The 26,194-nt window shown below is 43.9% G+C and overlaps 1 protein-coding gene across 3 annotated transcripts in view; it reads left to right on the forward strand.

The window, feature by feature from the left end:
• Positions 1-3,334: 3,334 nt before the first annotated feature.
• The window catches only part of tab2 (TGF-beta activated kinase 1 (MAP3K7) binding protein 2), a 66,456-nt gene continuing 43,596 nt past the window's right edge, over positions 3,335-26,194 (forward strand). For all 3 annotated transcript variants that reach the window (XM_079996822.1, XM_079996823.1, XM_079996824.1), the window contains exon 1: positions 3,335-3,662. The gene's annotated coding sequence lies outside the window, so the exon portion shown is untranslated. The remainder of the gene's footprint in view (positions 3,663-26,194) is intronic.

Genomic DNA, 26,194 nt, shown 5'->3' on the forward strand with positions numbered 1-26,194 from the left:
AAACGCCGGGTCGGAGCAAAACGCCGGGTCGGAACAAAACGCCGGGTCGGAACAAAACGCCGGGTCGGAACAAAACGCCGGGTCGGAACAAAACGCCGGGTCGGAACGGAGCGCCGGGTCGGAACGGAGCGCCGGGTCGGAACGGAGCGCCGGGTCGGAACAAAACGCCGGGTCGGAACAAAACGCCGGGTCGGAGCAAAACGCCGGGTCGGAGCAAAACGCCGGGTCGGAACAAAACGCCGGGTCGGAACAAAATGCCGGGTCGGAACGGAGCGCCGGGTCGGAACGGAGCGCCGGGTCGGAACAAAACGCCGGGTCGGAACAAAACGCCGGGTCGGAACAAAACGCCGGGTCGGAACAGAACGCCGGGTCGGAGCAAAACGCCGGGTCGGAACAAAACGCCGGGTCGGAGCAAAACGCCGGGTCGGAACAAAACGCCGGGTCGGAACAAAACGCCGGGTCGGAACGGACCGCCGGGTCGGAACAGAACGCCGGGTCGGAGCAAAACGCCGGGTCGGAGCAAAACGCCGGGTCGGAACAAAACGCCGGGTCGGAGCAAAACGCCGGGTCGGAGCAAAACGCCGGGTCGGAACAAAACGCCGGGTCGGAGCAAAACGCCGGGTCGGAACAAAACGCCGGGTCGGAACGGAGCGCCGGGTCGGAACGGAGCGCCGGGTCGGAACAAAACGCCGGGTCGGAACAAAACGCCGGGTCGGAACGGACCGCCGGGTCGGAACAGAACGCCGGGTCGGAGCAAAACGCCGGGTCGGAACAAAACGCCGGGTCGGAACAAAACGCCGGGTCGGAACGGACCGCCGGGTCGGAACAGAACGCCGGGTCGGAGCAAAACGCCGGGTCGGAGCAAAACGCCGGGTCGGAGCAAAACGCCGGGTCGGAGCAAAACGCCGGGTCGGAGCAAAACGCCGGGTCGGAACAAAACGCCGGGTCGGAGCAAAACGCCGGGTCGGAGCAAAACGCCGGGTCGGAACAAAACGCCGGGTCGGAACGGACCGCCGGGTCGGAACAGAACGCCGGGTCGGAGCAAAACGCCGGGTCGGAGCAAAACGCCGGGTCGGAACAAAACGCCGGGTCGGAACAAAACGCCGGGTCGGAGCAAAACGCCGGGTCGGAACAAAACGCCGGGTCGGAACGGACCGCCGGGTCGGAACGGAGCGCCGGGTCGGAACGGAGCGCCGGGTCGGAACAAAACGCCGGGTCGGAACAAAACGCCGGGTCGGAACGGACCGCCGGGTCGGAACAGAACGCCGGGTCGGAGCAAAACGCCGGGTCGGAGCAAAACGCCGGGTCGGAACAAAACGCCGGGTCGGAACAAAACGCCGGGTCGGAACGGACCGCCGGGTCGGAACAGAACGCCGGGTCGGAGCAAAACGCCGGGTCGGAGCAAAACGCCGGGTCGGAGCAAAACGCCGGGTCGGAGCAAAACGCCGGGTCGGAACAAAACGCCGGGTCGGAGCAAAACGCCGGGTCGGAGCAAAACGCCGGGTCGGAACGGACCGCCGGGTCGGAACAGAACGCCGGGTCGGAGCAAAACGCCGGGTCGGAGCAAAACGCCGGGTCGGAACAAAACGCCGGGTCGGAACAAAACGCCGGGTCGGAGCAAAACGCCGGGTCGGAACAAAACGCCGGGTCGGAACGGACCGCCGGGTCGGAACGGAACGCCGGGTCGGAACAGAACGCCGGGTCGGAGCAAAACGCCGGGTCGGAGCAAAACGCCGGGTCGGAACAAAACGCCGGGTCGGAACAAAACGCCGGGTCGGAACAAAACGCCGGGTCGGAACAAAACGCCGGGTCGGAACGGAGCGCCGGGTCGGAACGGAGCGCCGGGTCGGAACAAAACGCCGGGTCGGAACAAAACGCCGGGTCGGAGCAAAACGCCGGGTCGGAGCAAAACGCCGGGTCGGAGCAAAACGCCGGGTCGGAACGGACCGCTGGGTCGGAACAAAGCACCGGGTCGGAACGGAGCGCCGGGTCGGAGCAAAACGCCGGGTCGGAACAAAACGCCGGGTCGGAACGGACCGCCGGGTCGGAACGGAACGCCGGGTCGGAACAGAACGCCGGGTCGGAGCAAAACGCCGGGTCGGAACAAAACGCGGGGTCGGAACAAAACGCCGGGTCGGAACAAAACGGCGGGTCGGAACAAAACGCCGGGTCGGAACGGACCGCCGGGTCGGAGCAAAACGCCGGGTCGGAGCAAAACGCCGGGTCGGAACAAAACGCCGGGTCGGAACAGAACGCCGGGTCGGAACAAAACGCCGGGTCGGAGCAAAACGCCGGATCGGAACAAAACGCCGGGTCGGAACAAAACGCCGGGTCGGAACAAAACGCCGGGTCGGAACGGAGCGCCGGGTCGGAACGGAACGCCGTGTCGGAACAGAACGCCGGGTCGGAACGGAGCGCCGTGTCGGAACGGAGCGCCGGGTCGGAACGGAGCATCGGGTCGGAACAAAACGCCGGGTCGGAGCAAAACGCCGGGTCGGAACGGAGCGCCGGGTCGGAACAAAACGCCGGGTCGGAACAAAACGCCGGGTCGGAACGGAGCATCTGGTCGGAACAAAACGCCGGGTCGGATCGGAGCGCCGGGTGGGAACGGAGCATCGGGTCGGAACAAAACGCCGGGTCGGATCGGAGCGCCGGGTCGGATCGGAGCGCCGGGTCGGAACGGAGCGCCGGGTCAGCGAGCAGCAATCTACATCCACCAGATCCAGATTCCTTGAAGTCGACCGGAAAATGGTTGCAGTTTTTTCTTTGCATCCTGGTTCTATTCCCTCGGCGCAGCATCACTTCACTGAGTTTGATTTGAAAAACACCAACATGACATAAGGGTGTTTTGGCCCCCGGGGGCCGGTCAGCAAGGCGCCGCCGGGACTCCTACCCGGTCGGCTCCGCCCGGTCCCAGAGCAGTGCGTCGGGGTTCGAACCGTCCGTCTGCGTCTGCTTTCTATTCACCTTCCTCTGCCACGATAACAGGGTTTTAATTATGGGATGTCTGTACGTGTATGTGTGTGTGTACAGATATGGGACGAGAAAAATACCTGCTGCTGAAATACAAATGATCATATAAATACAGCTTTAACAGTTATATTACATATAAGTGCAATGTTATTCACAAACGACGGATGAATGTCTTTAGTTATAGTTCGTGCACGTGTGCACGTCTACGGCTCCTTCAGTCAGAAGCAACTTGAACTCAACTCTTTTCTGACACTTTTCAAAACTGTTTTGCTCTCACAAACTTTCCTCTCGTTTGGAGGAAAAAACGTTTCCTGTTCTCGCGAGATCTGCTCGCCGCTGCAGCCGCCATGTTGTGTGACAGTATTTTGATCCGAGTCTCCTGGAAGTGAGAAAAGCGGAGAAAAGTCGAGAGAAAGTTCTGGAAAAGTACCGGCAGCCGAGGGAGCGTCGAGAAGAACCGCGGCCTCAGCTTTATCGCCGGACCCGGGTCTCCCAAAGCGCGGGGCCGCCGGCGGGGCGAGAGTGAAACTTACCTCCAGGAGCAGGGAGCAGGCCCGGGCCTCGGCGCTGCGGATCCCCGGGGTGTGGTGCGCCCTGCTCGGTCTCTCTCCCAGCTCGCACCGCGGCGCTGCGGAGCTCCGCGGCGGAGCAGGGTGTGGAAGGTGGCCCGGGGAGCGGCGGCGGACACGGTAGGATTCCTATCCTTAATTCGACTTTTAGTAACTTTATGTGGGAAGCGGGGAGCGGTGTTTCCGAGCGACTCCGTGATAGGTCCATGTTTGAAAGAAAACTCAGTGGAAAAAACACTTTATTGTCGGATTTGAAGTGGTGGAAAAAGGTCGGTCCGCAGCTCCAACTGATAGAGAGATGGATGAACATCTACTGTATTCAAACCCGGCAGTATACAATAAACCTATAGACTGTATACAATAAACCTATAGACTGTATACAATAAACCTATAGACATTATGCAGTATACAATATAGCTATAGACAGTATGCAATAAACGTATAGACAATATGCAGTATACAATCAACCTATAGACAGTTTACAATAAACCTATAGACAATATGCAGTATACAATCAACCTATAGACAGTTTACAATAAACCTATAGACAATATGCAGTATACAATCAACCTATAAACTGTATACAATAAACCTATAAATAATGTACAATAAACCTATAAAGAGTGCAGTATACAGTAAACCTATAAACAGTATGCAGTATACAATAAACCTATAAGCAGTATGCAATCCACCTATAGACAGTATGCCATATACAATAAGCAGTATGCAATAAACCTATAGACAGTATGCCATATACAGTAAACCTATAGACAGTTTACAATAAACCTATAGACAATATGCAGTATACAATCAACCTATAAACTCTATACAATAAACCTATAAAGAATGTACAATAAACCTATAAAGAGTGCAGTATACAGTAAATCTATAAACAGTATGCAGTATACAATAAACCTATAAACACAATGCAGTATACAATAAACCTATAAACAGTATGCAATAAACCTATAAACAGTATACAATAAACATAGAAACAGTATGCAATAAACCTATAAACAGTATACAATAAACCTGGAAACAGTATACAATGAACCTATAGACAGTATGCAGTATACAATAAACCTATAAACAGTATACAATGAACCTATAGACAGTATGCAGTATACAATAAACCTATAAAGAGTTGCAGTATACAATAACCCTATAAACAGTATACAATAAACCTATAGACAGTATGCAGTATACAATAAACCTATAAAGAGTTGCAATATACAATAAACCTGTAAACAGTATGCAGTATACAATAAATCAATAAACAGTATGCAGTTTACAATAAACCTATAGACAGTATGCAGTAAACAATAAACCTATAAACAGTATACAATAAACAGTATGCAGTATACAATAAACCTATAGACAGTATGTAGTATACAGTAAACCTATAGACAGTATGCAGTAAACAATAAACCTATAAACAGTATACAATAAACCTATAGACAGTATGTAGTATACAGTAAACCTATAGACAGTATGCAGTAAACAATAAACCTATAAACAGTATACAATAAACAGTATGCAGTATACAATAAACCTATAGACAGTATGCAGTATACAGTAAACCTATAGACAGTATGCAGTAAACAATAAACCTATAAACAGTATGCAGTATACAATATATCTATAAACAGTATATAATAAACCTATATACAGTATGCAGTATACAATAAACCTATAAACAATATACAATAAACCTATAAACAGTATGCAATATACAATTAACCTATAAACAGTATGCAGTATACAATAAACCAATAAACTGTATACAATAAACCTGTAAACGGTATACAATAAACCTATAAACAGTGTGCGGTACACAGTATAGCTATTAAAGTATGCAGTATACGACAAACCTATAAACAGTTTGCAGTACACAATAAACCAATAAATAGTATACATCATACAATAACCCTATAAACAGTATGCAGTAAAAAATAAACCTATAGACAGTATGCCCTATACAATAAACCTATAAACAGTAGGCAGTTAACAATAAACCTATAAACAGTATTCAGTATTCAATAAACCTTTAAATAGTATACAGTATACAATAAAACTATAAACAATAGGCAGTGTACAATAAACTTATAAACCTATAAACAGTATGCAGTATACAAGAAACCTACGGTATACAAGAAACCTATAAACAGTATGCAGTATACAATAAAGCTATAAACAGTATACATTAAACCTATAAACAGTATGCAGTATACAATAAAGCTATAAACAGTATACATTAAACCTATAAACAGTATGCAGTATACAATAAACCAATAAACATTGTACAATAAACCTATAGACGGTATGCACTTTACAATAAACCTATAAATAGTATACAATAAACAGTATACAATAAAGCTATAGACAGTATGCACTATACAATAAACCTATAAACAGTATACTATAAACAGTGTACAATAAACCTATGAACAGTATTCAGTATACAATAAACCTATAGACAGTATGCAGTATACAATAGACATACAGACAGTATGGACTATACAATACACGTATAGATAGTATGCACTATACAATATACCTATAAACAGTATACAATAAACCTATAGACAGTATACAGTATACAATTAACCTGTAAACAGTATACAATACACCTATAGACAATATGCAGTATACAATAAACCTATAGACAGTATGCAGTGTACAATAAACCTATAAACAGTATACAATAAACCTATAGACAGTATACAGTATACAATTAACCTGTAAACAGTATACAATACACCTATAGACAATATGCAGTATACAATAAACCTATAAATATTATACAATAAACCTTTAAACAGTATACAATACACCTATAGACAATATGCAGTATACAATAAACCTATAAATATTATACAATAAACCTATAAACAGTATACAATAAACCTATAGACAATATGCAGTATACAATAAACCTATAAATATTATACAATAAACCTTTAAACAGTATACAATACACCTATAGACAATATGCAGTATACAATAAACCTATAAATATTATACAATAAACCTTTAAACAGTATACAATACACCTATAGACAATATGCAGTATACAATAAACCTATAAACAGTATACAATAAACCTATAGACAGTATGAGTATACAATAAACCTATAGACAGTATGAGTATACAATAAACCTTTAGACAGTATGCAGTATACAATAAACCTTTAGACAGTATGCAGTATACAATAAACCTATAAACAGTATACAATAAACCTATAAACAGTATACAATAAACCTATAAACAGTATACAATAAACCTATAAACAGTATACAATAAACCTATAAACAGTATACAATAAACCTATAAACAGTATACAATAAACCTATAGACAGCATGCAGTATACAATAAACCTATAAACAGTATACAATAAACCTATAAACAGTATACAATAAACCTATAGACAGTATGCAGTATACAATAAACCTTTAGGCAGTATACAATAAACCTACAGACAGTATGCAGTATACAATAAACCTATAAACAGTATACAATAAACCTATAAACAGTATACAATAAACCTATAGACAGTATGCAGTATACAATGAACCTATAAACAGTATACAATAAACCTATAAACAGTATACAATAAACCTATAAACAGTATACAATAAACCTATAGACAGTTTGCAGTATACAATGAACCTATAAACAGTATACAATAAACCTATAAACAGTATACAATAAACCTATAAACAGTATACAATAAACCTATAAACAGTATACAATAAACCTATAGACAGTATGCAGTATACAATGAACCTATATATGGACAATTAACAACACACTTCTGTATCAACAATTCACATTCAACAGCAATTGGGCAACTTTGCATATACATGCAAATCAAAATATTATAAAAATATTGAGCTACAACTGGTGGCTTATGTTTGATGTGTATAATTTCCACTTTTCCGCCCAGATCACCCACCACGGTGTGATCCTAGCTGGTTTTAAGGTGATTTGATGTGATTTTTAATAATTTTGAATTTGTCTCGTTCGTCTTGGTTTTGCCCTGAACTTCACTGTAGCTGCATTTTTTTCCATTGAGAGTTTCCTCCAAGTTGGATGGAAGTCCAATGAGCTTTCACTAGGTGATGGATCCCACACTGTTCATCCCCTACGTATGCATGCATGTGAACATTAATACTTGTTAAGTTGTGAGTTTCATGCTGGGAGGTGGTTCCCCCCCCCCAAGCAGCCGGGCTGCTGCTGGGCCCTGGACGGTGGGACTGAATCACTGAAATGAGCTTTAAGATGAGTAACCATCTGGGACCAGTTGCTGCTCTGCCACTTGCTGGAAATCAATTACACACGCACTTAAAGTGACATTAAACGCACCGTGTCGAGAACTTTCTCTCTGTAGGAGTGTAAACAGGCCACTGCCATGACTGGGGGGTTGGTGCTGTGTAAAGAGACCCACCAGAGTGTACAGAACCAAGTAGTCTGCAGCTCCTTAAATGTCCAATTCGTTGGTCACTAATATGTGTCCTTAAAAGTCATTCTTTTAACATTTAAATTTGATCAGGTCTTAACCTCCAACATAAAGGCTTAGTCTGACTGTATTTATACATATATCCTTTTGTTTTAGTCAAAATGAGTCAGGTTTCTCTGCATCAGTGTTATGATGACCTAAACCCCCGAACGCACCGCTGAACCTTACACCTGCCCGTTCTACATGAACCCAACTCACTTTATACTTATCTGTGGTGAGAAATCAAAGAAAATCCTTGTACTTCCCCAGGGGGAAAGAAAGTAATAACATTTATTCCAGTTCCTAATCTCTTACCTTGCTATCTGACCTTTTGAAATAGCAAGGTAGGAGATTAGGAACTGGAATAAATGTTGTTACTGTTCTCATAGCGTTCATAGAATCGTGTAGTTCATCACCTGCCCTGTTTCTACCAAGGATTGTCCTCTCTGCACCAAATATATTACATGAATCACCTGCAATGCTTTATTGGTTAAGCCAGAGATGATGTGTCCAAACATTAGTCTTAAATGTCATTACAGTTTGTCTTAAAAGTATTTAATGATCCCTCGAATACCGCTATACACCCTGCATGAGACGCACGTTGAGATGTATCTGCGTCTGAATTAAAATATTCCTTTGCTGACGACAAGTGCAGCATCTCTCACCCGTCTGCTTCAGTTCTCAAGGCTTGTTTTGTGACCGTTGGGATTAGGGACGCGCAGGGCGTGTTCTGCTCACACGGCTGCAGCCCCGGACCCTCGTCGGGTGTTGGTGCTACCCAGCGGGCATTTGGTACCAAACTCTGCGTTTGGGGTTGGCGAGATTGGGGGTCGGAGGGAAGACCCAACCGTGAATGTGGAGCCTTTAGAGGAATACACACACAGGAATACAATTTTGAGGGACGTGAAATTCATGACTTAAAACATGTCCCAGGGTATAAGGATGTCATATTATGTTCAGCCTCTCACTATCTGTTGTGTATGTCTTTGTACTGATAACCACAAATCTATGTTGTGCAACAGCTTTCTTCTGTGTGTGTTCTTATAATATAATGTTTAATATTTTAATTCAGCTCAATCACAAGATTTTTTTGGACAATTAAATCCCCCTCTGCTTGCGTTAAGTCTTGGTTAACCCTCTTGTGCTATTGCAGATGGGCTACAGTATCACTGCTAGCCACTAGCTTAATGCTAAACGTGTTATAGCTACATGTTCTGTCAGTTCTATCTGTTGATTTATCAGGTAAGTGATGTGGTAACCAGCAAATCTTTCAGTATTTTAAACAACTCAGGCTCCTAAGTAGGAGCTGCAACATTGATTTATATAAACAAAAATAATATTTGAGCTTTCGTTGACTTCGAACACACATGGTGAAAATCCAGGATGTTTGATGCGTTGCTGACACTCTTAGTTGTGGGCCATCTTCGTCTTCCTGTTCCTGGGACGGTTGTTTATGACAGTTCTGTTTCTGGAGGTTGTAAGCGTTGAGAATCCCCTCTCTGGGCCCTGAGAACAGCTCCAGTCGGAACGGTGTTGTTGTAGCTCAGGGTGTAGTGTAGTGTGTGTGTGTGTGTATATCATTCATTAGCAGCTTGTGCCTGTCTTGACTCGCAGTCAACATTACACTTCCCGACCAATAAGCTGCCACAACCAACTGTTTATAGGTGCAGACCCCTAACTGAAACCATGTGTGTCTGTAGCTGGGCAAACATGGCGCTGGGAGGCCTGTTGTTTCGCCACTCTGGAGAGACCACGAGTGCACAGAATATACATTTATGCTCATTCGGACTATTCAATCCCTTATACAGAAAGGCACACTTCTATTCATTCAATTGCGACTAGTTTGACTCGTAGGCTCACATGCGAGTTCACCACAATGCTAAGAGAATTCAAATGGGATATTCCCAAACTGGACAAGTTTGTCCTTCTTGTTGGTGGAATTACCCCAAATCCCATAATGTATACCTCGTCTCGATGCTTGTAACTAGGGGTTAAACAGTCTCAAGATTAGAACAAATTGTTCTGAGTGTTTGGTTTTAATGGAGTAAACCACTGAAGCTCAAACTGGTGTTTTTGTGCTTTCGGCAACAAGCTTTGCTCCCGGGCGCTCAAATCTCTTTCCTGAAAAACCTGTTCTCAGATTTATCATTTGCAGTTTGCACAACAACCCATCTCCAATCGGAGCCGAGGCTGGTGGTGTTTCTTCACCCGGGGAGGGATATAATTATATGAGTGTGTGTTGGATGCAGTACAAGTGCTTGTTGTTTTGGATCAACAGCTCAGAGCCACTTTAACCCAGAAAATCATGTTGGCTTTTCTTGTCCAAATGTCACAACAGAGTTTTCTGTACAAGGCGGCAGTCTTTCATATGAGGCAGGGCATTGGGTGACTGTTGGAACCCAAAAATAAGTTATCTGAATAGTTGTCCTTGTTGTGATACATCCCATCTATGCTTGGAAAACTTCATTGAACATGGGCACTTTGCCCGTGATTATATTTCACATCAAATCCAATGAATTTCACAAATCTTAATGTTTTAATTTTTGACCACAAACTTTAAGACTGGACGCAAATGAAATGGTGCATTTTGATTCACAGCGCTTCAAAATATCTGAATCAACTGGGTCAAAGTTCAAACTATTTGAACTCTGGGCGTTGTGACTGCGTACGTTTGTAGCGGTGAGCCCCGTAGCATCGCTGGCAGGTTCGGTGTCAATGCTCTCTGCTGCATTTTGGCGCTAAATTGGTCCTTTAACCTGATCTGCTGAACCTGATCTGTGATGTACTGGTCTGTTCCCCCAGGCATCATTCCACTGAGCCACCTTTCCAAATGGTCAACAATTTATAGCATTATTGATATTCTCTGCAGTCAAGGCTCCATGCAATTACTTTCTTTTAATGGAAAGGCCACAGTGACCCAAATAAGTGACAACACAGTAAGACTCTTTGGATATGCTGATTCAGCCTTTGTCTACTGGATGGTACACTGGGAGGAAGTGATGCGGATGACATTTTTTTTTACACTGGTGGTGTAACCGTGGACACTAGGAGGACAGTGCTGCACTTATCGAACCACAATCCAGGAAGCAAAGAAAACTTGGAAAAAAATATTACGATTTCTTTAGTGTGTCTGCCGTTTGGTTTTCACTTTTAGTCACGTGTGGGGTGTCGGTCCAAGTCGGACGCTGCTGGATCTCCCTGCCAGCTCTGCCACTCAGTGTTTGTGGGACGCAGAGACGCAAACAATGTCTAGTTGACTTTTTAGATGTATGTGAGTCTCAGGCGAGCTTCGGTTAGAGCTGTCACAATTATTACGTAATCACCTGATTGGAAGTACTTGAGCAGTTCACAATCTTTTTGTGAAATTGTTATATTCTGCCACCCGAGCAGCGGTTTCCCAGAAACCCCATCTCCGCTGCCATAAGGCGGAGAAGGGGACCTTCTCAGAAGCGTGTTGGAGCCTACAGGATGAGGGCTGGCAGGTTATTAACCCTTCCCCCACTGCTGGCATTTCAGGAAGAGGTAGTCCTGTTCAGCCCCCCCCCCCCCCGAGACTCCTCAGCCTCGAGTGGAGTCCTCCATTCCACACGCCGTGCACTCCGGTTCGGGGGTTGAATTGCACGACGCATGACACTGCAGAGTCGGCAAGGCCACTCCAGTCCAGCCCAAGCATGTTCGCTGCAGGCTGCGCTGGTCTCTGCAGCAGTTGGTCCATTTACGGTGAGAATATCTCATCGTGGATGAAATTGTTCATGTTATTTTGTACCGGGACAGTGAATTACACTCTTAACAAGATGTCCTTGTTCAACAGTCTACTTCTCCAATTTTATTGCAAGTGCTTTATGAAACTGCTCTAATATGCAGTTCTTAACTTTATTACAGCCAAAGATTGAAACGATGACTTGTGACCACGGTGTCATCATGATGGTGATTGATATAAAAGCCAGTGCCTGTATATCTGCAGCTACAACATATTCAACCAGATCTGCTTTGTAGTACATGGAGGCCAGTTTCACAGTGAATTTAACATATATGAATACATTTAAATAAAAACAAAAACAATTCAACTAAAATGAGGATATGCTTTCCGATAAAGTCGATTTTAAAAGCAGGCACTGACTCGGCCAGCCTTATATCCTTTGACAGGTCCTTCCAGGGCCCTGGGGTGGTCCTGATAGCAAAGGCTCTGTCACCCGTGGTTCTAAGCCTGGAACCGACAGGAGGTTGTTTCTGGCTGTTTCTTATAAAGCGCCAGCTAAAATAAAGTATAAAATGCGGGATTTTTTAACAAAATGAATGTTGAATGAATGCCACACAATTGATTCATACAGATTACAACTTTTAAATGTTAATTCTGAATTTCAGGATTTGGGCCTGAACGATGCCTTTCAGGCTCGATTAACCAGGCTGCGGTACGAGGTGTTGTTCTGCGTTTTGCTGGGACCGAGCCTAATGGGCTCAGGTTGTTGGTAGAATGCAGGATAATTGAGCACAATTAACGCAACTGTTTGCGGATTTGTCTGCAATTTAGTAGCCTGCAATTTTTAGATTAGTGACGCTAAACAAACCCTCCAACGTCCTGAAGTATGGACTTTATGATGAAACATGCACTAAACAGTGCTATGGAACAAGGTGAAAATTGCCTGAGCGGGTCCCGGCACCCTGAGTCACTGGCTTATTGTAATGGTCTGTTCAGGAGATTGTGTTTCACTTTGTTGGCCCTCTGTGGCTTTTCTTTAAGTGCACGCTATGCTGTGCACGCTAAGGTGTTATTATAGCCTACCTTCTCAGACCGAACCACATCCAGTGCTGACACTTGGCGTACACTTCCCGCCGCCCGCCCATCTGCCCTTGACCCTCAGTCTGGATTTCATCTCTGCAGAGTTTTTTGTCTCAAACCACAACCTGCTTCTAAACAGACCCAGCCCCCGCAAGCCAAGCCTGGCCTGACCCCGGACCCAGCTCCGTTAAACTCACAGACCTTATCGCTAAAAACCCGCCCCTTACTTTCTCCATAAATATATATAATTCTTTTTTTTTTTTTTTAAGCCTTTTGTAGCTCTAATGGTGAACATACATCCAGGGTATCTGCAGGTCAGTGGAAAAAGTCACCAATCAATCATGAATTTAGCAATGCACTTAAATTGCATGAGCTGCTTAAATTTTTGTATAAATGATTCATTTGTCATACACAGTCAGCCAACAGTATTAATCATTATTGACTCAGAGTTGGTTCTCGTGGAGCAAAAAGATTTTACACTCAGGACTAACTAGAATTTGATCAACTCCTAAAATGGAATCGGAGGCTGCCCCTTGAGCGTCGACGAGTCGAATCATCAGTGGGAAACCCATCAGTCGACTGAGATTCTTCAAGTCCAGCGGTCGTTTTTATTTTTATTTCTTGTCAGTCAGTGTACATTACAATAACAGGATAAAACCGTAGAAGTTTACAAAATGGACAGGGATAACATCTCAATGGGGAATTATAAATAAGAGGAACGATAAATATTTTTATGTTGTGAATTGTCCGGACATGGACTCGAACACGGCTCTCCGTGCTCCCCGATGGCGGAGAGCCGTGTTCCTTTCCTGATAATAAAACAAGTAAAAACAGTGTGGGGACGGGGCACAGAGGAACGGGGCACGACTCATAGACTCCTTACGATTATTTTCTATGCATAACGCATGGAGAGGGGGCGATCGGGGGAGAGAGTCGTGGAGAAAGTGTCCCTGTTACGCACAGTTTTGTTCCATACGCACTTTTTTGGTTCCATAAGCAGACGTAAAATAAAATAACTTACATCTAAGATAAAAACACTGTTGTGGCGTGCGTATCATATGAATCATAACTAATACTTACAGGGTTTTTCTTAAAGTAGTTATTGATCGCTGGTGGATATTGCCTGAGCCATAACGAGCAGACGTTCCAGCTTCCCTATTGGTGTGTTCTTAGTTGATGTTAAGCTCCCTCGCACCCCTTGCAGCGTCATGGATGGAGAGTCTTTCTTTTCTTTTGGGTTTCTGTTTTTTTGTTGAAGCATGGCAGGTGTCCCTAATGGAGAAAGTGATCCCAAAGAGCCACGAAGCAGTCTGTCATGTTGTACGTACTGTCACGTACTGTTTCGGGCTGATGCTCAAAGTTTCAGATTCAGATGTGCTATGGGAGTGAAGACTTTGTGATGGTGCATCGCTCTCCACATTATAATCTGGGGATTCAACCCCTCCACCATCTGGACACAAGCCCACTTCTGCCTCATTTAGGTTAGTCGATATATATTTTTTACGAATCCCCAAACCATCTTGTTGGGGTTTGTTAGCGTTCATTGTTCAAATCAAGGGGCATAGCTAGCTTGGAGCTTTGACCTAGTTACAGTGATGGAAGCCGACAGTGCCAGCTCGCTTTTTTAGGGACAAATTTAAAAAGCTTTCCCCTCCAACACGACAAGCATCTGGGTGTGGGGAAACGATTACAATTCAAACTGTCAGCCAACGTTAACTTTTACCGGTTGAATCAAGGTGCTTTAGCCTAAAGGATCGTTAAAGCTCACCAACTGGTGAATTGTTCAGTGAAATCAATCGTCTCTAAATAGCGTTCCGTGTACCACTGCTAGTAAACCCGCACCAAATACGGAGGAATAATTAAAGAGCAGCTTGTCATGCTAATGAAGTGTTTTTCAAGTTTCCCTTGCAGGAAACTGCCATGAAATAGGATAGTAGGGCAACCGTCAATTAAAGGAGTATAGTAGAACTCCTCCGCAGGCTTCAACGCTGGATGCAACGTTTAAGCTAATTGGAACCAGAGACACTGGTGTGTTAAGCAGCCGTGTGTGGAGAGACGGCGGAGAAGCTTTTTAAGACGCTCGGGCTTTGTTGGTGGGATCCAGGGTCGCCAGGTCGATTTATAGGGCAGTTGACCCTGAGGACCATTTGGATTAGGAAGCAGTTTATTCACATTGACACCACTTTGCTGCAGGTTAGGCCCTATAAATTTGCAAATTCTTAACTTTATGCTCTATTTTTTTATTAATTAACTCTATGGGTGTTTTTTTTTTTTTGTTGTTTTTTTCTCCTTTAGACTTTAATGGCAATTCATGTGACGGTCTTTGATTTGCGTATTTAATTGTATATTTCACTTTGTCTTTAATTAATTCAATGTGTTATTTTTCTTTTATACTTTAAAGTCCATGTTCATTCTATTTCACATTCTGCGTTCCTCCACCTAATTATTTCTCCATTTTGCAACTGGGGCTCTGACTTTGCCGTCACATATGCGTCATAAAAACGAATTACTTAAAAGAATTGATGCCGGAATACTTAAACCGAGAATAATAGTTCTTCCCCACAGATGCAGTCCCTTGAAATGCTTTTCTCTATTACCTAGACTCCCTTTTTAAAGGGGTGCACTTTTATAAGAAAGCGTCTCCTCTTCCGAGATGGTGCATAATACATTTTCGAACTCAGCCCTTGATATTTGCGTTCTCTGCCTGCTGGCTAAGCCTGAATCCTCATCCGTGTTCTGGACGGGTCCTGATCGACAGGTCTTCCAGGACGTCCGTTCGGCTGCTATCGTGGTTTCCTCTGCTGTGCGGGGGCGGGGGCCGTGGAACCCGTAGCCTCCATGACAGGAAGTGCACGTGACACCACTTCCTGTCATCACGCACCGCTCCGATTAAAGAACCCTCAACAAGCCTGTCCGCTGCAGGCTGGGTAACCAACGAAGTAGAGCTTTTTCGGATGTATTGTGATAAACCACTACAAATGAAATACTGTATTTCATTTCTCAGCCCCACAAAATCACGCTGAGGCTGAAGCAGACCCTTCTGGTGGACAGACGTGCAGAGTAGACGGCTGACGTTAACCATGACTGATAAAGGCACTTTTGTAGCCTGCCACATGCAGCAGCAAAATATTTCAGCTTTAACTCATTAACAGTTTATATATCACAGCATCTGTTCAGAAATCTCTTTGTATTTTATTTAGGCTTGCAGCGAAACCATTTCACTCTTGGTTACTTGCTGACACAGACTGAGTTTGAAGACCCTGTGTACTTATGACATCAATATTTTTAATTCAAGCAGATTATTTTATTTATTTTTCTTTACTTTTTTGCACTAATCTTTAGGCTGTCGGGCTTGTTTATACGTTTTATAATGTTTTACTTTGGTTTGCATTTACATCCTATTGACAGTACTAACTTATGGTACGGTACGGTACGGTACGACTCGACTCTACTCACTTTTGGTACCGGCTACTTGTTTTTCCAGTGCAGATCACCTCAGGACGCCGCATGAAACCGCTGTGATGTGCTCTTCAACACGACACACCCAGGAACAGTGGAGGATTTTGAAGGGATGGTGTTCTTGATTCTCGGTGTGTGGCTGTTTGTCACAGCAAGGCGACAAATTTCATTTCAGAAGATCCAGGTTTATTAAGAAGAGGCTGAAGGCACCAAGACAAAAGACTGCAAAAGTTTAGGAAATCCTACATGTCCTGTGTCGCGCAGTGATGAGTCTAGAGACTATTCTCTGACCAATCAATAGTCTGCATTGTTTTCACGTCAGCTTTTAGTATTGCCTCAGCACGCTTGGTACCTCGACCTAGGTGATACCAATAAAGGTACCGGGTACTATCCACAACTTTTGCCCGATGGAACACCAAAAAGTCGAGTCGAGCCGGTACCATGCGGTTGAAAAGCGGCTATGTTGTTTGTGGAGTTCTGTAACTGTTATAGATGACATGCATTTCGAGAGAAATATTTTCTCTGGTCGTCCCCCAACAGACTGCCATTAAAGGCTAAAACTAAGCAGCTTTCATCTGAATGAAGCACTAGATGCCTGCACTGATTGGCACACCGACAGCACCAACCGATTTCAGCCAAAGCTCCAGTAACTTATTAGTGAAATTAGCTTACAGCGGTGTTTGGTTGCAAAGAAAATCTGCGTGCTCTCATGCCTCGGTGCATGTGACCAGAAGCTGCTGCTTTCAACAGTTTTGGGCAGCGTTAGCATTTGCTGCACAACTCTCAGGCTGCGTTTACACTTCAGGTGAAAGTGGCCGTAGCATTAATGCTTCTTGTACAGGTTGAGTCTAGATCCGTCATCAAAGCATAGTTTGAAATTTCTCAATGCATCCATCGCTCCATTGTATACCAATGCACTGTCCACAAGGGGGCGTTGCATTTTCATGGCGTTGCGAAACTCCTCCGTCAACTTAAATGACTTCTGGCAGAGCCAACCCACCCAGCGTGTCTTTTGTGTCCGAGGTGTATGTAGCCTTACGTGCACACATTTGCCAGCTTATGAAATAATTATACTTTGTTCCACCTCCTCCAAGAATGTAATGTGCTAAATGTTGTTTTGTTTTCTTCTAAATCAAACCAAAGTGAGTGATGCCTGCTGCATTTTTGTGAGATTTTCATTGAGTTAGTATTAAATGATTGAAAATGAATATGATTGGGGGTGTAAAAAGTGAAACCTACATCCCCTGTGCAGCTTGCCTGCAGCTCACACTTCAGGCTGCTAAAATTAAACCCTCAGACAATCGTAACAGCAGTTGAAGGGATATTTTATCTGAAAGAGACACCGGGACCGTGATTTATTTTCATGAGGCGCTTGTCAAACCACAGCGTTGCCTCTGCTCTCCTGCTACCTTAAAAATGGCTTATTGGCATAGCTAGCATAGTGTGAAACTGTAGGGAGCTACTGCCCTGAAGCTAAAATGGAGGCTCGTTTGAATGCAAAAAATGCTTGCATGCTGGGTTTTTTTTCCGTCAAATGAAGTGCCAATACTGAGGCTTTTCCCAACATTGTGGCAGCAACCTGGACAAGAGAAATATGAAATTTCAATCAATATTCAATCCTTTTGACTTATGATATAAGAAAAACAGACTACATAAATTGAAATTTTAAAGAATACTAAGAATAGGCAGTGATTCTCATTTGGGAATCACTGCCAAATCATGGCTCTGATTTGTATCGTTGGTGAATTTTATAGCTGGGAAGAATGTTACTGGCAAGCTCTGCCAGCGGTCTCCAGACAATGTCCCATTGAAGGCCTGGACTGTTTGCGGCCTTCATTCAGTATATCCAGCTTGACCCTCCTCAGTCAAACCAGAAAGAGGAAACGTGCCACCGGCGGTGGTTAACTTCCTGTGAACATCACTCAACACGAGGGCCGGCGCTTCTGAAACTCATATATTTAGCTGCAGTTATTTCGGAAACTTTGATCTTCAAAGGAAAACGACATGAAAAGGCTTGAAACGCTGCCTTTGTTTCGTCAGCCAGATCTCATGTCAGATAAAGCTGAGAAGCAGCGAAGCCGCAATGCAACAACAAAAGTACAATTTTAATGCAAAGATCTGCGCATGCCCAGGTCTTACTGCGGAGAACCAGAGCGCTCTCTGTCAACAATTGAGCCCGCTCTAGACTCTCTGTAAATGCTGCCTTATCTGCGAGAGATTATCTGCGTTTAAGTTAAAGGACAACACCGGTGTAGTTTGACTTGCTCTATTATTGGAGAGTTCCCCTGTCCTTAATAAACCTCCTGTGAAGAGGTGTATACACTCTGGGCTGTAGTAGATTAGCCTCATTACTACACGCCTCATTATCCGGCGTTCACTGCTATTCATGTTGAACTTGTGTGGAAAAACACTGGGTGGGACTTGAAGTCGCTTCCCTCCGCGGTAATTCAGACTTGACTTGACACTTTCGAACGCAACCGATCACAACAAAACCGGAAGGAAGCGGTTGGTCCAAATTTGTATACGCCTGCAAAAATAGTAACTTTGAAATTCTGCATTTCAAGCTTAAGTTTTCACTTAACACCTGCCTGAGTTTTGGCTGGCAGGAGAATAATCTTAATTTTTTAGGCAAATGCAGATAACAATTTTAATCAATATGTAGAAAATGTGAACACTTCAGATAATGTCACAAAGTGGTCTAGATTTGAGTAAATATGTGGCTTATGTTATAAATAAAATTTTACATGTAGTGACGGCAGTGCAGGTCCTTTAAGCTGAGGTAATGTTGTTCTTTTTATGCCAGCTTTACTTTGCATACTTATGAATTACAAGTCAGATAAGCAGAACTTATATTGACAAGTAACTTTAGCTTCTGTAGTTAAAAAAATGTGTTTTAGCTCCAGTACTGCACTGAACCAGCTGATTTCCCTCATTAGTTGGACCCCTGGATTTGTGTTGCTAATTAGAAGATCCACATTGTTGACTAGAAATACTGGGGGGGACTTTCTGAACCTGGAACTTCCACTTCTGCCAAATAGTGCCTATAGCAGGCCTGTTCGACTGATTGCCCAGGGGTCAAATGTGGCCCACTTATTAATGCATGCTGGCCCTGTGAATCCATTTGAAGGTAAGCAATACACTGTAGTTGTGTTCATTCCAGAAATACCTGTAGTGCAAAAAATACCAGCAAACAACAACCATGTGACCCTGCAGAAGCAGTATGCGTTCTTTTTCTTTGTTTTGCTGGTGTAGCTACACCCTCCTCAACAATGAAAATTGCTTGTTGAATTTGTCAGGCCTCTAAGGACGTAACAGGTTGAAAATCTTGCCATGACCAGAATGCAGTTGAACAGCCCTGCCCTATGGGCCCTATCCTCATGTAGAATTGAGGCTTATAGAGAATATTATTGCCAAACCCCAGTTTATTCTGCCTGTTCAGTCACTTTTTTTCTTTACCTTTTCCCGTCACCCCCACGTTCACTATGACTCGCTGCTAAAGCTGCAGAGACGTCCTCCGGCTGAACTCTGCCTCGGACTTTACTTTGAGGCAATCGTTGTATCCTGCGCTTCTGCAAAATCGATGCATTTCTCTGGTCTGAGTGAGCCGACCGCATAAAACCTGCCAGCTGCTTGTTTTTCCTGTGGGGTGGAGGTGGAGGGGTGTGGGGGTGCTGGCGGACCGCAGCCTTATCTCCGCGGCGCGAACACAGCGCTCAGTCTCTGGATCCCACCACAGTTCCAGCTTCGATCTGCACGGCAGACGCTGTTCTGGGCTGTTTTCGGGGACCTTCCAGTCCTTCGTGGTAGATCCTGTAGCTCTGTGTACTCCTATACCAAGAGGGGGTGTTCTTTGATCTGTGGTCCTATCAGCCCCCCCCGCCTCCACCTCCTAAAACACATGGTTGGGCGGGGTGGACGGTCGGTCCACAGGACAAACTCTTTTGTTTGTTGTGGTTCAGTGTAGCTTTGCCAAGGGCAACTGACTGCGTTGGACCATCTCTCCGCCTTCTTCTCCTGTCCTCCCACCCTGTCTCGCTCTCTTTCTCTCTCAAATTCCTGCAGTAGTAGTGGTTTGGTGAATTAGCCTCCACATTTGTTGATGATTTGTGTCCCTGCTGCATCTCCAACACGACCCAGCGAGCAGGAGGAAGCCGCCTTGTTTCCCATGAAGCTCGGAGCGGGAGTCTTGTGTTTTTATTTTCCTGAGCGCCGATTGCACAACACTGCAGCCCGTGGAACCTTCCACAGTGCACAAAGCATTTCCCCTTTTTATGACGGGGAAGAAGTTTCCATAAGTACCCACAGAACTAGTATGGAAAGCAGTGCATTCTGGGTAAGTGCTTGTTAAGGTGGAAGCAGGCCACAGTCTTGCAGTGAAGCAGAGAGAGACGGAGAGGGGGTTACTTTCTCCCTTTGTTTGGCCTGTTTGCGATAGTTTTCTTGTTCCTGGTCACTGATCCCTGGAAAATCCTCTTTACTTTACAGGACTGGACTTTGGGTGGTGGGGGTAGCTGAGTGCACACTTGGACTTGGCAATATTGACAAAATCAAATATCAAGATTTTTTTTTTAAGAATACCACAATGACGATAATTCTGACGCGATGACTAACTATCGATGACTATTGGTGCTTTCATGAGATATTTACAGAGAAGAAATATGTGAGAACCAATCATTAGTAATGTGGATGTTTTGAACATTGATTAACTAAAACAAAGTATGAAGTTCATAAAACCGCATTACTTGACTGTAATGCAGGCTTAAAGACAACAATTTAACTATATTACCATTTAGGTTAACCCAAATCCCAGACATCCCAGATATCTAGTCTCATATAACAATATCAATGATGTGATTTTCAACCCTTTTCACATCAAGGACACTCAATTGAATCTGCATTAGGCTACAAACCACATTTGATGAGATTTAGTCTCTGGGAGCCCAATCTGAGAAGACTGAGTTACCTAAACCTAGTAACCTTCTAGCCCCAATTGCTTACTGAAGCCCACCAAGGTGGCTGAATTTGGCATGTTCCAGACAATGTTGTGGACCCATTTTAACCGCCTCATGATGCAGAGTTTATTGTTATACAGAGTGAAACCTCTCGGGTTGCTTCAAGGTTTGTTTGCCCTCATGGGAGAAATCTTTGGTTGCTGACAAACAATCCGCAGTGTTCACACAGTTCAAACTCCTGTGCCCATGTTGTCAAAGCGTAACATTTGGTGCTCATGAAGGGCTGTGCAGAAGGATTTATTGTCACTGTTCCATCTTTTGCTCGTTGACTCTTTGCAGGAACCAGAGCTGCATATGCATTCGCCAGTTGTTTGGCCTTTGGTTAGTTTGACAGCTATTCATCTGTTTAAAACTTACTGCATCGATTTTGCATTGTTCTAAACTGTTCTGTGTGAACGTCAGCGTCAACATATTGGTTTCAGTTTCTGTATCTATAGCGTCAATGTCAATCAAGCTAAGTTGGATTGGTGATTCTGCCCGCTGGTGTTTTAAGTATGTAAACGAAAAATTAGTACATGTAGATGATATGGTAATCGATGTTTCATCTCCTCAATCCATATGAGAATGTTTTTGTATCGTGAAATTTCATGTCGTGAGACATCATTACATCCAGAGAACAGACGTTTTTTGGTATTTTTACTTTATGGTAGAGTATAAGTTGTCATTTAAAATGTTTCAGGCGTTATATTTTGGCCAATTTGAGGTCATATCTCGTCATCATCATTTGGACGATTAAAATGGTGTTTCCGAATATGAGGATGTCTTAATGTCATCGCCATACGACACTTCTATCCCACGCTAAACCATAATATCCAGTTACCGCCTGGACCCAATTACCAGTCAATTACCACGATGTGGGTCAGAAGTTTGGTGCCCGGCGAGCAGCAGCAGAGTGTTTGGAGAGGCCTGCAACACGAGCCAATGGCATCTCAGTGGCCGGGGGTCACGTGACTTGGCTGCCATTTGTCTTTTGCTTGGCCTCAAGGTGGGAAATGATACTCTTAGCAGCTGCGGGAAGCATTTCCGGAGGACGGCTCGCTCTCTACTCAGATCTGAGAGCAGCAGCACACTGCAATGAGGTGGATTCAACAGGACAGACCCGGGATCTGATGATATGGTGATGTTATCATATAATGATGATGATGATGATGATGATACAGTGTTTCTCACAGAATTAGATTCTATTTGTGGTGGTAGCTGACCGGGGGGAGGGAGGGTGGCTGAGAGAGTGGCCCTGTTACGCACAGTGCTTTTTTTGTTTTGTTCAATAAGGAAATTGAATAAAATACATCTAAAATAAAAACACAATGTTTTTATTTGCTTTATTTAGGGGAATGGGACACACTATCGCACGCGATCGTTCCCTCTCCAATGTCTCCATTACGCATGGAGAGGGAGACAAATTGTGCCCCAATTGCTCCCCTCAGAGGACACCCAACGATATGATATTCTTTTCAAGGGCTTTAATGTAAGTCGGAATGACAGACGAATGGATCCGGGGCTATTTTTTTTATTATTCTTATTTTTGTAAAAAAAAAAGGAATTTAGATTGGGGCTATTTTAGGTCTGGGGCTATTCATAAAACATCCGTGCATGATCATGTTTTGATTCAGAGTGTGCATGGAGACGAGGGACGGGTCCGTAATCAATGTGTTTGTGGGAGAGAGAGTGCGAGAGCAGGGCTGAGCGAATCAATGCGCTGGCCGCAGCTCTGCTGTGAAGTAAGTTTGTACCCATTTGTACCCGATAGTAAAATATATTTTTTAAATCAATACGTGGTGTTTAATGTTGATATTGTGGCAGGATGCCACAAAAACGTCAATGTATGGGAAACACTGTGATAATAAAATAATGGCAATGATATGAATTCATGCATGCAGGGAAGTAAGGTTGAAACCAGTATGGACCCTTTCTTCCCTGTCATGCTATGTTTCACAGCATTAAGATGAAAATGGGAAAAAAAAAAAGTACATCATGATACATAATTATGGTAAATAAAATGTATATGTATTTAAAGCTACGCACTGTTATGTTACAATTAAATCAGTGCCTTGACAACTCTCCTGAATCCCCCAGGCTAACTTAATCTAGGTGCTTAAGGTATGCATACGATCGGGGCATGTGACTGAAACCTCTGTGTTGATTAGAAATAAAATATGTTTGACTCTTAATAACAAAATAAAACACAATTATAATAATAATAATAATAATAATAATAATAATAATAATAATAAATATAACTGCAGGCAGAAATACACAGGGTCCATTAGTACTAGTACAAGCTGATACACTTGTTGTGGGTTATTACTTTATCCTAAAAATGAGAAGGTCCCTGTCTACTTCCTGTCAGGTCCCTCTCTACTTCCTGTCAGGTCCCTGTCTACTTCCTGTCAGGTCCCTCTCTACTTCCTGTCAGGTCCCTGTCTACTTCCTGTAGTCTAGAGAGTCCTCCCTCACGGTGTCTCTGTGGAAGGAAATCACTCCGTGTGGAACACGGTTCCATTCAAACAGACTGAACACTGCATGTCCCTCAGAGATATTTCATCAACTTTTTTAACTCTTGGGACTAAAATAAAACAATTCGGAGCCGTTGCTCTGGAGCTGCAAGTAAACTTTTTTCGTGGTGACTTCTTTCATGAATTACATTTTCAATATATGGTATTTCTGTGAGTAATTACCATTGCACGGCTTACTTGCACATTCAGGTGGACTCGACGTGATCACAAGTTTTTGTGGATTACTGTTTTTTGTATTTTTCATGAACTCGACATGGTAATGGAGACCAAAGAGATAAAATATCAATGGAACAGATCCTGGAGCCACGCACCATTCCTCTATTTTTGCGTGAGAGTTTTTATTTATTTTTTTATTCAACTGATCGCAGCTACGCAGCCTTTTCAAAAGAAACAGGAGATAAAACTACATAGAAATGTTTTAGTAAAGAGTGCAATCAATCAAGGTGTCCAGTGGGACAATAACCCCTGAGATGGCCGTGTCGCTCTTTATACCAACTTCTCTTGAAAGATTCCTTTGAACTGTTCTTTTTTTTGTCAAGCTTTATGGTTTTATGTTGTGTTGTTTGTTTAAGTTGCCGTCTCCTGCCGCTGGTAAATGTTTCCCCTCCATGTAGAGATATCCTAAGCTCCTCCCTCGCTGGGAGGTGCCCTGTCTGAAAAGGAGCGCACCCACTGTCACGTCAGGTTCACAAAGTAAGGCACCACACATTGATCTGACTGAGCTTTTATTTTACTATTATTATTTATGTGTGAAAAATACTGTTGATACCTGTTGTACACTAAAATAAATAACTTTAGTACTGGTTTTATTTTTATTTTTTTGTGAAATGTTTTAATAGAGCATTTCACAAATTATTCTCACAGTGGTTTGGTTTTAAATCTAGAGAAACTCCACAGCGTCTGTTGATAGTGTCCCCGATAGTGTCGGTATCAGTCTATTCCTCCACCTGCAGTTGTATGGGGGAAGTGTGGACAAGCACAGCTTCACTAGGGCGTTTATCTGACTGCGTGTTAGGATCCATTCATATCAACAGCAGCAGGGCGAGCTGACAGAGTAAACCGACGCCAATGACAGAGACGCTGCCCGCTGGCTCTTCCAGAGCGCGCCGTGACACACGACGAGGCAGCTCAGGGTGAAGGTTTCTCTGCATTTCAGTGCAAGGCCGATGCTATGCTGCGCTGCAGAGTGTAGGTTGGATCAGATAAAATAAGAATGTGATTTTCAGACTGGAGGAACTGATCATTGTGCCAACAGTTGCTCAAGAAAATATTACGGCTGATTCAACATCGACTCAGTCCCATATCGATGAGATGGCTCCCGAATGTACGATTCTATATTGATATATTGACATTCTATACAAAAAGCAAAAGCACATAATGTGCATACAATGGAAAAAAGCTGTAATAAAAATTGAATTTAAGTCATTATAAAATATAACTTGGCAATAAAAATAATGAAGCGTTGATAAAAGATAAAGTACATAGTACTTATATGGTTCTTATACCATTACTATCATGCAAAACATAGTAGGGTGGATTGCACTGCAGTGTATGAGGGTAGTAAACTGCAGATACTCGGCATCTCCACAGCATCAATCCAAGTTCTGACCGGGATCCCGAGCTCAGTAGCTTAAAACATGTTTGTTTTTCTTTGCGTTGTAGGAAATGTTGGGTGTGATTTTTTTTTTTTGGGGGGGGGGGGGGGGGGGGGGGGGGGCATGCTGTGACTCTTTGAAAGGTGTGGTTGAGCGCTGGGACTCACATGGAAGTTATGTCTGGTATTTATGGCTTTTGTGCTGTTGCTTTGTTATCTCAAGGACGGGGCACAGCGAGTGCTTCAGATACCAGCGTCCAAACACCAAGACGCTGTGGAGGGGGCGCACTGAGTTCCAGGGTTCTCAGAGTCCACTGCCGCGTCAGACCTAGTTCATCCAACTGGACTGTGAACCCATTATACCCAGAAGCCCTCCCATATCAGAGAAAACAGGGAAAAACAGATCCAAATGCCCTTTTATACAGATGGCAATCAACGTATTTAATGCACTCTCTGTAGTCTTACACCTATGAAGATATAGCTTTGTTTAAACAGGTGATAACGTTGACATTTAAACTTTTTTTCCAAGAGAGACCCACAAACACTTATTATTGGGACACTTATAATGTTTAAAGGGGACCTATTATGCTCCTTTTCAACAGGTTAATATAGGTCTCTGAGGTCCCCAAAACATGTTTTGCAAGTTTTTTTTGCTGAAAATACCACTCTGATTATGCATTCCAGCCATTCTACATGCCTCTGTTCCAGGACGCTCTGTTTCTGTGGGGTGGCACCACCCTCCTAAGACCAGGAGGGTGGTGTCAGGTGTGTTTGTGTCCTCCATGTGTGAG

The sequence above is a fragment of the Zeus faber genome (genome assembly GCF_960531495.2).
Source record: "Zeus faber genome assembly, chromosome: 2".
Lineage (NCBI taxonomy): Eukaryota > Metazoa > Chordata > Actinopteri > Zeiformes > Zeidae > Zeus > Zeus faber.